The sequence below is a fragment of the Rhinatrema bivittatum genome, chromosome 7 (genome assembly GCF_901001135.1).
Source record: "Rhinatrema bivittatum chromosome 7, aRhiBiv1.1, whole genome shotgun sequence".
NCBI classification, from domain to species: domain Eukaryota; kingdom Metazoa; phylum Chordata; class Amphibia; order Gymnophiona; family Rhinatrematidae; genus Rhinatrema; species Rhinatrema bivittatum.
The window spans coordinates 219,952,560-219,969,204 of record NC_042621.1 but is presented as its reverse complement, the minus strand read 5'-3'; the positions used below and the strand labels follow the sequence as shown (position 1 = coordinate 219,969,204).

The following is a 16,645-nucleotide window of genomic DNA, read 5'->3' as shown; positions in this document are numbered from 1 at the left end:
AATTTCTATCTTATTTCCTTGATTTTTGTTCTTTAATAAGGATTAAAAGGCTGTTGTGGTGGTAGAATAGGGGACATTTGTTTAAAGATACATTTGCCAAAAAGAAACAAAAGCATAGGGCCGGATTTTAAAAGGGTTACGCGCATAAGTTATGCGTGTAACCCTCTTAAAAGGCCCCTGCGCACGCCAAGCCTATTTTGCATAGGCTCGGCGGCGCGCGCAAGCCCCGGGGCTTTGCAAGGGGGGCGTGTCGGGTGGGCGGCGCAAATTTTGGGGCGGGGCGGGAGGTGTGTCGTGGGCATGACACCGGCCCAGGGGCGTGGTCGAGGCCTCCGGTCCAGCCCCTGGGGTCGGGTGATGGCGTGCGCACATTTACGCCTGCCAGAGGCAGGCGTAAATCTGCCAACAATGGTAGGGGGGGGGTGGGTTAGGTAGGGGAAGGTGAAGGGAGGCGGAGGGAACAGGCAGCGCGCACCGCGCTCAGCGCGCGCAGGTTGCACAAATGTGCACCTCCTTGCGCGTGCCGACCCCAGATTTTATAAGATACGCAGGGCTACGCGCGTATCTTATAAAATCCAGCGTACTTTTGTTTGCGTGCGTGCTTGTTTTTGAAAATGTACCCCAGCGATTCTAAGCTCCAAGGAGTAGGGACTGTCCATTACAGGCAGAATTTAAAAAATAAAAAAGTCCTGTATCAAGAAAGAAGAATTATACTACCAAAAAAGAAAGAATTCCTTTTTATAGTACTTCAAGTAACAATCAAGGCCACATAAACCCAATTATGGGCGTGAAATGAACCATTAAACAATAATATATAACAATTTTACTACATAGACTTTAGAACTATCAATAGTTATAGCAGTGAGGGTCCCTGTGTGATGGTCTGCCTATCGACATTCTGTCTCAGTTGCAACTGTCGTCCAATATAATCATCTGGTCTCTATAGTGATTTTTTTTTTTTTTTTAACATACCTTTGCTCAAATTTGAAGAACTTCACAAACCCAAAGGGGCAGATTTTTAAAAAGTACACGCACGTACCTTTGTTCGCGCAACCGGCGCAAATAAAACTATGCCAGATTTTAAAAGATACCCGCGTAACCACACAGCCTGCGTCCATTCTCTCCGAGGCCAAAATCTAAGCGGCCTTGGAGGTAACTTTCTTTCCAGCGCCCCCCACCTTCCCTTTCCTTCCCCTAACTAACCCACCCCCCGGCCCTAACTAATTCCCCCCCCCCCCCCCACATACACACCTTTATTTCAAAAGTTACACCTGCCCGAGGCAGGCGTAACTTGCGCACGCCGGCGTGCCATGTTCCGGTCCGGGAGCTGGTCCAGAGGCCATGTCCACGCCCCCGGAAAGCCCCCGATGACATGCCCCCAACACGCCCCTCCCCCCCGGGAAAGCCCCGGGGCATGCGCAAGGGGTGGAAGGGGCAGCTTTTCGGGGGTTATGCACATATCTTACACGCATACCCCTTTGAAAATCTGCCCCAAAGTGTAGAAAAACTACTAATCAGCAAGATGAATGTGCATATAGATGGTCACCCAAAATTAAAGTTCAGACTGACATTGTACTGTATTTCGAGCAGTTCTCTGCCTCAGGGAAGATTTCTGTCACTTCGGTGCAACATTACTGAACTCATTTCAATTCAAATATGTTGGACCCAAGTGACGGAAAATTTCCCCGAGGCAGAGAATTACTCAAAACATGGTATACTGGTGGGTTGAACGTAATGAGGCCATCTATATTCATGCTCATCCTGGAGATAAGTAATTTTTCTGCACTTTTGGGTTTGTAAAGTTCATCAAGTTTGAACAAAGATATATTAGTAAAAAGGCACTGTAGAGACCAGATGATAATATTGGAGGACAGTTAAAACTGAAACAGAACACTGATATAGCAACTAGGGTCCCTGTATGATGATCTAACTGTTGATGGCTATAAAGTCAGTATAGTATAATTGATTTATATATACTGTAAACTGCATTTGTTGTAATTTTGCTATTTGGCTCCAACTTACATGGTTATTGTACTCACAGAACGATCATATGATGAACTATAGACACTTTAATAATGGTTTCTTCTTTTAATCATCAGTCCATAAGGATGTCACTGCACTGGCAGAGTTCAGTGTTAATCCTGCTTTTTTTTTTTTTTTTTTTTTTAAATAAGTTTTTTTGTGAAAATAAAATACCACTTAAATAATCTTTATCCTGTTACGACTGTGTTTTGATTAAATCTTTATCAGGGGGTACATAGCACACATTCATGCTCTGTAGCAAGTCGGTATTCATTTTGTGCTTTATTATATGCAGGGATTCACTGAACAAAAGGAAGAGACAACATGCAACGTTTTAACAAAAATTAGCCACAAACTCCTCACGAGATCTTTTCATTGGACAAGAGCAGTGTCAGTACTTGCTACATGAGGTGACTCCTATAGAAACAGAAGTGTGTATATATCCTCCATTTTGAGGGCTGTAGTGCGGCTCAATTTCCATTTTTAAACTTATGGATTCAACAGCACAGAATGAAAATCTGAAATTGTTCATAGTGCTTAAGGAAGACTATGATGACCCCCTACTCCTCCAGGATGGCATCATTAAGTATGCCATTCAGTTTCTTCAGTTAAACCTGAAGGCTGAATGGCACCAAGCGTGAAAATCCAGAATTGTTCCTGACAGTTAAGACTGGTCACGACATCCCCACCTCTACAAGAGGGTGTGATTTAAGTACTGTCCATCTGAGTTCTTGAGAACCGTGTCCTTGAACAATATGGAGGGAAATCATAGGAGCCTGATGTTTTTAAGTGCCTAGACAACTAGATTTTTAAACTCATTTACATGCATAAAACATGATATTATGCGCATAAATAGAAGTTATAAATTGCCTGGGGGTTCAGTGCACATAAAAGAATACGTATAACACAATTTCATGCATACTTTTGTTTTTATTTGCACTGGGGAGAGGCATTCTAGGGGCAGAGTTCAGACTTTCATGCATAATTTTATATTCTTTTTTAGGGTTAAAAGTGCTGCAAGCAGTCTTGAACTGGGTTCTGTTTAGTTTGGGTCTGGTGCACTGTATGTACAGCCACAGAAAAGCTCTGAGAAATCCAAGATCAGACTACTGATAACTTAGTCTATGATCCAAATTGGCCCTCAGAGGAGTCACAAGGTATGCTGGGATACCAGGCAGGTGCTCCCAGCATTTAAAAGGCTCAGAGAATGTGAGATCCGAGTGAAAGACCCGTGAGCTCTTTTACCTGTGTGTATACTGATATTCTGTGTTGTGAAGGTATTAGTCTTGTAAATTGAAGTTTAGACTCAAGTAGTCACGGTGTTTGTCCATGGAAAGGAATTACTGTGGGAACTGACCTCTACTGGATAAGTGGGCTGGATTTAAGCTTTGCCCAACTGTGAGCGTTTGCACTCTCAAAGTTACCTTCTTATTTATACCTGCAGTTCATTATAAGTCATGGAAAGCTTATGTCATCAGCTTATCTATTAATAAACCAGCACTGTGATACTATCCCCAGGGTGGTTTGTACAGCAGGAGCTTTCAGCCTGACAATATTTTAAAAGCATGCACGTAAGTGAACCCATAAGCTGTGCCTTTGGTAGAGCAGGTATGGGTGATTTTAAGTACATACCAACCCATTTATACAGAAATTATTAAAACAAACCTGTGCACATAAATTCACTTTGAAAAATACCTACAGTTATAAAATTACCCTCCTTTTGTCTCAGTACAGCACTGAAAGCATCCGGTATGCGTTATACTTTTATTTTTATTTATTTATTTAGCATTTTTTATATACCGAGGTATAGCAGAGTTGCCTTCACTCCGGTTTATACAAGACATGATCATGATAATACTACTAATAAAAGCAGAATGAATACTTCAGATTGGTTGAAAGGAATTAGGCAGTAAGCACCTACAAGCAGGTCTCTCCTTTATGCCATAGTGGCTGATCCTATTTATCTGTGCAGGAATCAAAACTGAATGGGTAATTTTCAAAAGCATTTCTGCTTGTAAAACAGCTTTTTGAAAATGACCTCGAAGTCTGTACGCATAAAAGTACACACAGAAGCAATTTGGTACGAACATTTAAGCATACTGAAAAGAAGCGTTCCAGGGGTGGAGATGAGGGAGGGGGAAGTCATTTATGTGCATACTCTCAACATTCAGAGGTATGCAAAGTAAATGTTCACCTGGACATTTATACCTTCTTTAGCACCTTTACTGCTCTCTAGGGGTGTGCATCCGTTTTCGACGTATTGGCGATCCGCAACGTATTTTGTCCTATCCGTTAAATACGTGGGGAGGTGAAACGCATCACATCTCCTCACATATTTAACTTATTATCCGTGTAATTCAGTGCACCCCGCGGCGCGCGCTTTTCTTCGCCCCCATTAGCTACTAGCTACCTATGATTTTCACAAAATGGCAGCGCCCATGCCCTACATTCCGGTATCCATGCCGACCTGTCTGACCCTTTCCTGTGAGTCACAGTGACTCACAGGAAAGGGTCAGACAGGTCAGCATGGATACCGGTATGCAGCGTATCCGCGCTGACATTTTGTGACCTGCACTGAATGCAGCCAATCGCGCTGTCATTCAGTGCTTTCTGTCGATTTTACTGATGAGCCAGCACTATATAAATATCAGCACGAGGAGCCTTGCACTTATTTCCAGGGATGCTGTGGGGAGGTGGGCTGGGTGTAAGAGAAGGCTGCACTGAGAGATAGGCTGACGAATCTTCAGTAGGATCAGTTAGTCCTGTCTTAACCTCCACAAATGTGCAGCAGGGGAGAGATGAAAGTGATAAGGAGGAGGAGGAAGAGCAGTCAGCACAGCACAGAGGGTGACTGAGGCCCCCCCCCCCCCCCCCGGCATTGCTTCTCAGGGTGCACCCACTACCTCAGCTCCAGTGCCAGCATCCACCCCCAAGGTGTTAGAGAGGGGAGGATCACAAAAGACATCTGCGATCTGGAGACACTTTAAAGTGACGGAAGACCCGCGTTATGCTCGATGTAATTACTGTGCCAGGGATATTAGCAGAGGCAAGCAAATGGGACATCTATCTAATTTTGGCATGAACCATCATATGAAGAGGCAACACCCAACAAGATTACTGCCATCTGGGGATGGTGGCAGTACCAGTCGGGGGACCCCTTCCAACCAGTGTGCAGTGGTAGAAAAGCAGCAGAGTCAGCCCACACCCTCATCCCCTTCTAGCAGTCAGGTGGGCAGGCCAGCAACCCCCTGACATTTGGCAGAAGTGACAATCCACCATGGAGGAAATGGGGTGGAGTACGGTAACGCTATCCTGGGGTAGGAGGCAGGCAGCCTCAAAAGTTGTAACCAGGACCATTGGGGAAATGATAGGCTAGTTAAGCTAGTTAAGGAAAGAAAAAGCTAATTATTCTTTGTTTTGCTGCAGTGCCAGGACCAGCTAGTCCTGTTTCTTTCAAGCTGTTTATTTTGGTGATCTCTGACTGAGAAGAGACGCTGTGCTAGGTCAGCTAGCACTGTCCACCATTTAGGGTGTTGGGCTGGCTTGAAGAGATATATTATTTTCAATTTCATCCATTTTTCTGGAGTGACAAAAATTCCAGCTTTTTTAAACTGATTTTTTTTAATTCAAATTACTTAGACTCACTGTGCACTGGGCTTCACTGGGCAGTTTAACAGACTGAACCTAACTATTGGGTGGGTCTGTGCAGTCAAGTTCCCAGGAGTGTGCCTCTTTTGTGCTTACAAGCAAGCAGCGTCTCTGTGTACACACCACACACATTAGTGCACAGCCAGGCACCTTGATCGTGGACAGTGGGCATTTTTAACAGACTGAACCTAACTATTGAGTGGGTCTGTGCAGTCAAGTGCCCAGGGAGTGTGCCTCTTTTGTGCTTACAAGCAAGCAGCGTCTGTGTGCACACCACACACATTAGTGCATAGCCAGGTACCGTGACAGTGGGCAGTGTTACTACTCAGTGACATTAAATCCATGATGTCAGGGAAAGAGAGATGTAGTCAAGTGATTGGGACTGGCAGAGGAGGCACCTCAAAAGACACTAGTGCAACACCACCAGTACAGCTAAAAAGGCAACTGTCACAATCTAAACTTTTTGTAGGGGATGGCAGTTCCATGCCGAAAAAAATGAAATCTGACCATGATGCATCAGCACCACTTGTTTCTGGCCCTGTAGTTTTGGAGGTGAGGGAAGGGGAGGCAGAGTCATGCCAGACAAAATGTAGACACCCAAATGCAGCAGGGGGACAGAAGTCTCTACTAACACTTAGCGTTGACAAGGTAGCGCAGTCACAGTTTGCTTCTGATTCAGATGAAGAATCTTCTTATGTGGGATTCTCATCAGAAATGGAAGAAGTAATAGCTGACGAATCTTCTGATTTGGATATGCCTCACAAGTGTCCCATTCAAGACATTGCCACCCAGTGGAATTCCACCTTTATGATGCTGGAGAGGTTACTGGAGCTGCAGAGACCCCCTTCATGAACTTTCTGGTACAATGGACACAGGTGTGCAGAATCCCCTAGGGCATCATGATTGGTTAGTCATGAGTCAGCTGGTAAAAATCCTGCAGCCCTTCAAGGATGTCACGGAGCAGCTGAGTTCCAGAAGTGCCACCTTGGCTGACATCATCCCTATAGTTAATTTCCTGGATGAACATTTGGAGGCCTTTAAATGGGAAGAAGGAATGACAGTTGAGGTGCTGAAGTGTCTGGACGTTTTACAGCAGCAGGTGAAAGACAGATTAAGGCCTTTAACAGACGACCGCACATACATGCTCGCCTCAGTCTGTGATCCCCTTGTGAAAGGGAAACTCGCCCTACAGTCCAATTGTCTGTCATTTGCGAAGGAGCTGCCGTTAGCAAAAGTCCGTGAACAGGAGCGCCATAGGCGGAGACAGATTAGGCTTGAAACAGAGGTGGAAACAGCAGGCACTTCAGAGAGTTGTGCTGCTAGCCCAAGCAGGAGCAGCACTGTATCAGCAACAGATAGTACTTCCTCCTCCACGTCAGAACGCCCAAGGCATGTCACCCATAAAGATTCATCAATTGTGCAACGGGCGAGAGAGAAAGCAGCTGGCATGAGTGACTCCGAGCCCGCCCAAGCAAAGGAGGCACCAGCATAGCTGTCAGTGACATGATATCTCTCAGAGTCAATAGAGAACATGCAGACAGATCCGCTGGCATATTGGGCACACAAGTCCACTGTCTGGCCACACCTAGCCAAAGTGGCTCAGCGATATCTGTCATGTTCACCAACCAGTGTGCTCAGTGAACGTGTCTTTTCAATGACAGGGGATATCATGAGCCCTCACCACTCAAGGCTGGCTCCAGAGTTGATGGAACTGCTAGTGTTTTTGAAAGTAAACATACCTTTGCTTGGTTTTCCAAATTTTCCCTGTGAATGGCAAGATGAATAAAAGCAATTCAAAGCCTTGCAGCACCTTTAACTGCCTCCTATGCTCCAGATAATATAAGCACTGCAGCACATTTACCTGACCTCAAACACTGTGCCTGACCATCCACTGCCCAGTCCGTACGTCCCTACAAGGGCCTGACCTCAAACACTGTGCCTGACCGTCAACTGTCCAGGCCTTATGTTCCTACAAATGTTTGACCTCGATTGCTGTGCCTATCAGTCCAGGCCTTATGTCCCTAAGTGGGATTGACTTCTGTCCTCGACTGCTTTGCCTGTCAGTCCAGGCCTTGTGTCCCTAGGTGGGATTAACTTCTGTCCTTGACTGCTTTGCCTGTCAGTCCAGGCCTTATGTTCCTACAAGTGTTTGACCTTGATTGCTGTGCCTGTCAGTCCAGACCTTATGTCCCTAGGTGGGATTGACTTCTGTCCTTGACTGCTTTGCCTGTCAGTCCAGGCCTTATGTCCCTAGGTGGGATTGACTTCTGTCCTCGACTGCTTTGCCTGTCAGTCCAGGCCTTATGCTCCTACAAGTGTTTGACCTCGATTACTGTGCCTGACCGTCCAGACCTTATGTTCCTACAAGTGTTTGACCTCAATTGCTGTGCCTGTCAGTCCAGGCCTTATGTTCCTACAAGTGTTTGACCTCAATTGCTGTGCCTGTCAGTCCAGACCTTATGTCCCTAGGTGGGATTGACTTCTGTCCTCGACTGCTTTGCCTGTCAGTCCAGGCCTTATGTTCCTACAAGTTTTTGACCTTGATTGCTCTGCCTGTCAGTCCAGGCCTTATGTCCCTAGGTGGGATTAACTTCTGTCCTCGACTGCTATGCCTGTTCGTCCAGGCCTTATGTCCAGTCCTAATGGCTGAACCCTCGTTGCAAAGGGAAACCTCAGTCTCTGGCAATTAAAACTAGTTCTCCTTCACAGCATTGATCCTTAAATAAAACAAAGAGTTTTCTTTAGTTTCAGGGCAGAGAAGATAACTTCTTTCATCTTGCTTATGAAGTCATGATCTGTTTGCAAATGATTAAATCCAAACAATTTGTACCATTATACACTCTAGTAGCCAATCCATTCCAAGGAAGCCCTTTCCTGCTCTTAGGAAAGGTAACTCTCCCCGGTGTTGCAGCCTCTCTCTTAGGACCTGTTGACCCATGTTTAACCACTGTTCACATGGCATCCTGCTCCCTGTCGCCACACTTTGAAGGCTCGTGCTCCACTCCAGGGCCCAACCCATTCCAAGGAAGTCCTTTCCTGCTCTTAGGAAAGGGAACTCTCCACGGTGTTGCAGCCCATCTCTTAGGACCTGTTGACCCATGTTGAACTGCTGTTTAGGGGCAAACCCATTCTAGGGAGACCTTTCCTGCTCATAGGAAAGGGAACTCTCCCCGGGTGTAGCCTGCCTGTTTCTACCCTCTGACCCATGTTGAACCGCTGTTTGTTTACATGGTAACCTCCTCCGCCTCGGCATTGACAATTGTCATATGTATATTCAAGTTTCATAAGACCAAAATGCCAGGAAGAGTGCAGATGATAGCACATATCAAATCTTGATTCTTCTAAAGTATACTTCATCTGTATGTACTCTGCTCTCTTCTATCTGTGTTGCTAGGTGCCAAGCACACTTTACTATTCTGAAGCTAAGAAGAAGTACTAATAAAGTTCTTCAAAGCCTCTGTTTCTACTAAAACAACAGCTGGCATTTGGGATTTTACTTCACTTGATGAAGTCCTTTTTATTAGTTTTTTACCTCCAGTCATTTCTTCCATTTTGAAATCAACCTCTTTCTATGCCAAGTTGTAATCTGACTGCTTTCTAGCCTACCTGTCTTTTGTCAAGGATATTCTCACACTACAGTCCCTCGGGGTCCCGTGTGTAGCCTGCCTGTATCTGCCCTCTGTCCCATGTTGAACCGTTGTTTAGGGGTGAACCCATTCTAGGGAGCCCTTTCCTGCTCATAGGAAAGGGAACTCTCCCCGGGTGTAGCCTGCCTGTTTCTCCCCTCGGACCCATGTTGAACCGCTGTTTAGGGGCGAACCCATTCTAGGGAGCCCTTTCCTGCTCGTAGGCAAGGAAACTCTCCCCGGGTGTAGCCTGGCTGTTTCTACCCTCTGACCCATGTTCAACCGCTGTTCCATTTTGAAATCAGCCTCTTTCTTTGCCAAGCTGTACTCTGACTGCTTTCCGGCCTACCTGTCTTTTGTCAAGGATATTCTCACACTACAGTCCCTGGGAATCCCGGGTGCAGCCAGCCTGATTTTAAAAGACCAGCGAGAGCCCACTGGACCCCAATGGAAACCCCCCATTTTAGGGGTGAACCCATTCTAGGGAGCCCTTTCCTGCTCATAGGAAAGGGAACTTTCCCCGGGTGTAGCCTGCCTGTTTCTACCCTCTGACCCATGTTGCACCACTGTTCACATTCACCCTCCTCTGTCTCGGCCTTGAAAACTCTCGTTTGTATATCAGCTACATCCACCGGATTTTAAAAGACCAGCGAGAGCTCACTGGACATCAATGGAAACACCCCACTCTAGGGGCGAACCCATTCTAGGGAGCCCTTTCCTGCTCATAGGAAAGGGAACTCTCCCCAGGGCTCTTGTTTGAATATTTGCTACTACCACCAAAATCGGCACCCGCAGATGCTCCACTCCACCCAGGCATAGTTCATCATGTTTCAGGTCCTAGAACTCGTGTTAGACTCCCTAGTCCCTGTTTCAAGACGGGTTGGGTGCACTGTATGCACAGTTGACAGTCCCACCACATGCTGAGCCTCGTCTGTCTTGCCTCCTTGTCTTTCCCTTATCAAACCACAGGGAACTGACTACCTCGGCTCTGCCAGCCTGTCTTGCCCCTATCAACTTTCTGCCACTCTGCCTTGCTGCCAATCACCAGATGACTCACTCAACTCCTTGTGGTGTTATTGCCACTATCATGGTTCCTCAGTGTGTTGGTGCTAGTCTTTCTGCTGCTTTGTCACTTTATCAGCACGTTGTGGTTTTTTCTTATACCCATTCTGCTTGCTGTGTTCCCCCTTCATTGTGCTGTAGGATGTCAATGCCACTTGTTTTACCGCTTTGCCTGTCATGCTGCCTTCGAGGGTTCATGCATCTGTTATCGGTGCTCTCTATTGAAGCTGTGGTGTGTTTTTGACACTCTTGCTGCACTCTTGCCACTTCTGGTACCCCTTTGCACCTTTACAGTGCCTTAGGCTATTCATGCCACTTTGGTGCCACTTTGCCACAGTCTAAGTACCTTGGAGCTCTTTTGTTGTTGTGATGATTGCTCCCCAGAAGTTTCATCAAAATTGATAATAAAACCCCAATTCTGCAGCCAAAAATAGGCTGGAAATCCTTCCCCCATTGCCTTTAATGGGAACCGGAAAACGAATTCATATATCAACGTATCGGGGGCGCCATACGTCCGAATGCAACGGAAATGACCCCCGAATACGTATCACGAATGCAACGAAAATCTTTTGGCTGCACATCTCTACTGCTCTCTAAGGTATGCGTGGTCCTGCTAATTTTCAAAATGACACGTGTAAGTACATTTTGAAAGTTAGGCTTGAAGTCTACTTGCATTTTGTACATAGGAATTTCAGCCCTTCACAAGCTGCTACAAAATTAGCCTCCGAGTTAATACCCAGATGGCTATGAATATACATTAATTTTTCCAAATCAAAGATAACTATTATATACTCTAGTAACTGGTACTGAATATCACAATGAAATGGATAAGCACAGCAATAATAAAACCAGCAGGATAATCTGATCTTGGTTTGGAATGCTAATCATCCATTAGCCCCACAGCAACATGTTCAGATGCATTCTCCATGAAAAGGATACAGTTTTCTCCTAATAAGGCAGAGTTGCTGGCTAGCATAGCACGAATGCCATATATATGAACTAATACACATCAGAGGGAGAACTACTTCACTGTAGCTGAGGAAGCAGATCATGTGTCTACCAGCAGGGAAGAACTACTATCTTTGTGTGACGCTTCATGCTGAATCATACACAAAATCTTTAGCACACAGCTCATAGCGATATAAACATCAGCCAGCACGTGTGTTCATCTACAACACTCAGAGTCTGTCTGCAGGGCTAAAAGTTGCCATTTTTTTTTTAATAATAATCAGGTTTTGCAGCACTAATACTTAGTTGTAATAATTGCATTATAAAGAGGCAGCAAAAACATGATTTCTTGCTCATAAGGAATGTAAAATTAACAAAAAATACATGGAGTGTTCCACTATTCTTGGCATGGGATTCTCAGCATCTAACTATGCAGACTGAAGAAAAGTGTGATGCCCTTACAAACTCTTATCTTTGTGTTATTGTACCTTCTAATAGGAAACTTTTTTGCACCAGATAGTATAAGCACTAACATCAGTCAGGAGATCTTTTTACTAATTAAATTAAAATTTATTCAAATATTGCCATAATTGATAGGTAAGTTATGACTATTTGTTTTTTGATTATAATGAAAATATATAGAAATAAATTCAGGAAAATAAATACTAGGTAGTAGGTACAGGCAATCCATTCCCTAATAGCCTACCCCAGTCCAAATGCAGTGGAGACTGGTCAGTGTATATCCAGCTGTTCTGTCAGCTGTATGCAAACTTTTAAGTTTTTTAACCACTCCTTTTAGTGTTATTCTAATGTCCTCATTTTATCATAGACTCCCCTTTTAAAGCTTAGTGCTACTGTAGTAATTTTCCTTAATTTTTTTCCTTTTATAGTTAAATTTGATTACATTTATGATCATTATTCCCAAGTTATCCTGTCACTGTAACCTCTTACACCAAATCTTGTGTTGCAGTTAGGATTAGATCTAGATTAGTGTTCCCCTACCTTCAGTTTCTGTGGTCTGCTGACGTTGTCTCCGTTCCTTCTGCCCATGTAGGCTGCTCATTCGACCTCCTTCTCTTTGGACCACGTAGGCTGTTGACACTGTTGCCGCTGCCACCTCCTTTTGGCCTGCACATGAAAACTGCAAACTTGGCAACAAATTTCAACAGTGTCTCACAGCCAAAAATGTTCCAGATTGGTAACCAGGCACAAAATCATCATTAAATGGTGTTGCTGAAGGAAGCAAACTAAAGTGCTGCAGTAGCATCAGTTTCATTGAGTTTCCAGGTCCTGTCAGACAATTTTGGGTCCCGGGTCATCAGTGATGCTCAGGAACACCAGTGATAATTAAAAGAAAAAAAAAAAAAAAAAAGGTACCAAATCAGCAGCAATAGAGAAATGGAAGCAATTTAAAAAAAATATTCCTACAGGGGAAGTAAGATGGTCACGTGATTGGAGACGCTGAAAACTGCTCCCCCGTACATTTTATCTTTCTTATGGTTTCTTCAATCGCATGGTGCCTTAACGCAAAGGAAAGGTTAGGGTTTATCCCCCTGAAACCCTATACCTTGAAGGGCAGCAGCTAATTACCTCATTTGCCTAATGTTCCAGGTAGCTTAGTCCCCCATTAACGGGCCGATACAATAAAAATCACGGGAGAGCGGGCGTGCGCCCGATTCAGTAAGTTAAATTATTTTTTTTTAACTTTTGGGACCTCCGACTTAATATCGCCATGATATTAAGTCAGAGGGTGCACAGAAAAGCAGTTTTTACTGCTTTTCTGTGCACTTCCCCGGCGCCTGCAGAAATTAACGCCTACCTTTGGGTAGGCGCTAATTTCTTAAAGTAAAATGTGCGGCTTGGCTGCACATTTTACTTACTGTATCGCGCAGGAATGTCTAATAAGGCCATCAACATGCATTTGCATGTTGCGGGCGCTATTAGTCTCAGGGGGTTTGGATGCATGTTTTCGACGTGCTAGTACCCCTTACTGAATAAGGGGTAAAGCTAGTGCGTCGAAAACGCGCGTCCAAATGCCGGTTAACAGTGTGCTCCACCGGAGCGCACTGTACTGTATCGGCCTGTAAGAGTGCCAGTCTCTCCGGGGGAAGAGGTTTCTCTCAGCCCCTGTGCTCAAGCCTTCCTGCCGGCACTCAGACACGACTCTTCCTTGTCGATCGTAGCGGCACACAGTGATGATCTGTTTGCCGCATGGGAGGGGGCCGGCAAGGAGTCGGCGTAAGCTATACCATCAGTGAAGGGGCCGATTTTGTCTCCCCCAGCGGCTACTTCCTCGGATGACCCTACTCTGGATTCGAGAGCAGGGACAATTTCTTCAGTCCTTGATTTGGGTTTTCCTGTTTTATCAGCATCGGGCGAGTCTTTGAAACCCCACATGACACTGACAGAAGTAACACTGGACTCAATAAGGAAGCTTATTTCTGGTTTTGGTCAGGATTTGACTACAGTTTCTCAAAAGTTGGATTCCTTTGCTTCCAAATTGGACCCACTGGTCTCTTTTCATGAACTTAAGGTATGTGAGCATGACACAATTGTTTTCTTTTCAGCAGGATTTGGATAAAATGGTTGCAATTCAATCCAATTTGCTTCAAGAACACAGAATGCTTTCTAGAAAGGTTGAATTCTTAGAAAATTCATGATGTCTGAATTTACATTTCCTGAATTTTCCCAAAATTATGGATGAACTTCCTAATATGACTTTAAAGAGAAATTTTTTGGACTTCTTGAAATTTCCAGCTGTTTTACCATCTAAGTATTAATTTTAGGCAGTTTTTACGCCTGTTTCTCCTCGTTCTAACCCGTCTTCTTTTAATGTATCTCAATTTCTTACAACATCTGGATATGAAATAATTGAGGTAGCTACTCTGCTTGTTTCTTTTGCTACAGATTGTGATTTAAGTAAGATCATGTCTCTTTGCTTTCGTAATTCTGAATTTCATGGCCAGAAAGTCCATATTTTTCCGAATTTATCTAGAATTACTCAGGAAGGAGGAGAGCGGTTTTTTGTGCTTAGACTGGAGGTACTAGCATTAGGGGCTTCCTTCATGCTACGATATCCTTGTAAATGTCATATTAAATTTCATTCTGATAATTATATCTTCTTCTCTCCTGAGCAGCTCAGATCATTTATTGATGCTAGGAATAATTTGCCATCATCTCTGGTTCCCTCAGTAGCACAACAGGCTTCATTTGTTATTTACAGGGGTGAATTGATCACTGCTATTGTCCTTACATCATTTCTCTTCTTTTAGGAATACTCCTCTGTTTTCTTTGCTTCCCCTTTAATTTCCTTTGTTAAAAATGGTATTAGTATCAATAAGATGTCGCTATATATAAATGCTTAATAAATAAAAAGTAAAAAAAAAAAAAAAATCCTACATCAGTGATCTGGTAGAAAATTACCACTTGCTGAATAAACCAACATTCCAAAACGCCAGGGCTAGTGCTTCAATTAGGCAAACTAGGCAGTCATTTAGAGCACCAAAATTTTGGGGGCAGCAAAATCTCACCAGCAAAAGACCCAGAGAGGGAAAGCCAGTGCTGGACCTATCAATAGGTAAGTTGGGGGTGTGGGATGCATGACCGAAAGTTCACCTAAGGTGCCAAACACTCTTGCACCGGCCCTGTAAAACACAATAATCTGTTCACAAAATGTTAGAAAAGGAAAGGGGTATATTTCATACTTGATAGCCTCCTAATATATATTTATAAAGTGCCTAAATATAATCATTAAAACCGCCTTATGCTCCTGATAGTTCCATTTTTTTTAAAAATTTTGTTTATGCATCTGCAATTTAAAAACACTTAGCTGTAAGAACTGCAGCCGTGAATCCACCTGATATTCACATTTTCAAAGGCCCAACCTGGCCTTGTTTCAAAGGCATTTCTTCCTCAGGGGTTGGGTGAAAACTGTATGGCTGCTAGACTCAAGCAGAACCCGCTGACATGGTTTCACGCTACCATCTTGATCTTGCATTATAAACTTGTGGCACGCAAACTGGGAAGTAAAAAAGAAAAAAAAAAAGGGACGGGTGTGGGCATTCCGGGACCGTAATCCGAAGTTTGCGCATAAGTATTTACACACACAAGTGCGCGCCAGGATCCCCCACTACAAAACTTTACTTCTCCTACAGATGGTGTGCAAGTTTTATAATTAAAAAATCAGGGCCAGTCAGCGTGGTTTGAAGGGTCGGGGCTAATAGGATAAAAGGGAAAAAGGTTCATTAGGGGAGTTAGGAAGTCAAAGCCTTTGGGCGAACTGGGAACCGACTGGGAGAAACTGGTAATTGTGGCGGCGTGCATATCTAAAAAAATTCCCCCACTTACACGGTAAAGCCGGCATTTGCTCGCGCAAGTATGCATCCATACAATATTACACGCACATGTAGAGATTATATATCATACACGCATATATGCGCAAATGTTATAAAACGGGCGTGCCCATTCATACGAGCCACCATACGCGTGTACATGTACGTTCATGCGACTGTTTAGAAGTTACAGTCATGGGAAATAGCAAATAGAGAAGAAAAAAAGGAAATACATCAAGAAAGAAAGACAGCTTTCACATGATTCCAATCCTGCAAATGTTTTATTAGTCATTCTTATTAACTGACAGTGTTAAGGGACTTGAAACCATAATAGCTTTACTAAAATGTACAACAATACCCATAGCACTTATGGGCTAGTGTGAAACAATTATTGATTTTAAAAAAAGTGATTGTTTTACATTTTCAAAAGTTTAGTTTTAGGCTAGTTTTGAAGAGATTTTGGACTATAAAATTAGCTGACACCCGGCAATAATGAAACCCAGGAAAGATCGGCATCCAGCTAATTTATCAATTGGTCTCTTAGTTTATGGGTGAAAAATTTCAAAGCTAATGTGCATTTTAAGTGATTTTATTTAGTATATTAAATTTTGTAAATGTTTATATCCTATTAATGTTAAACTGTAATCTATATTGAACAAGCTCATTTTAAATAAATGCCAGCAAGTACCTACTTGATTTATTAGTGCTCTATGAACATGGAAAGTGCCCTGGACCAGTGGCGTAGCCAGAATTGATTTTTTGGGTGGGCACAAGGTTAACATGGGTGGGCTGTAGGCATGCAGGTCTACTAGTTGTTTTTTTACTGATAAATAATGCCAAATTATGCAGCATAGCATTCACATCTACGCCTAAGTATGAGGTTTACTTAATGATACAAACATAATTCACGGTGATTTGTGGTACTTTAGCCTTCTTATTATTACGATTTTATACACGGCTCCTACCTGTCCATAAATTTTGAGAGAGCGGTTGTGTTGCTTATATTTA

The 16,645-nt window shown here is 43.7% G+C and overlaps 1 long non-coding RNA gene across 1 annotated transcript in view; it reads right to left on the bottom strand.

Moving 5' to 3' along the window:
- The window catches only part of LOC115096265, a 34,775-nt gene extending 22,349 nt beyond the window's left edge, over positions 1 to 12,426 (bottom strand). The window contains exon 1 of the long non-coding RNA XR_003858008.1: positions 12,309 to 12,426. This is a non-coding gene — a long non-coding RNA (uncharacterized LOC115096265). The remainder of the gene's footprint in view (positions 1 to 12,308) is intronic.
- Between the last annotated feature and the right edge of the window lie 4,219 nt (positions 12,427 to 16,645).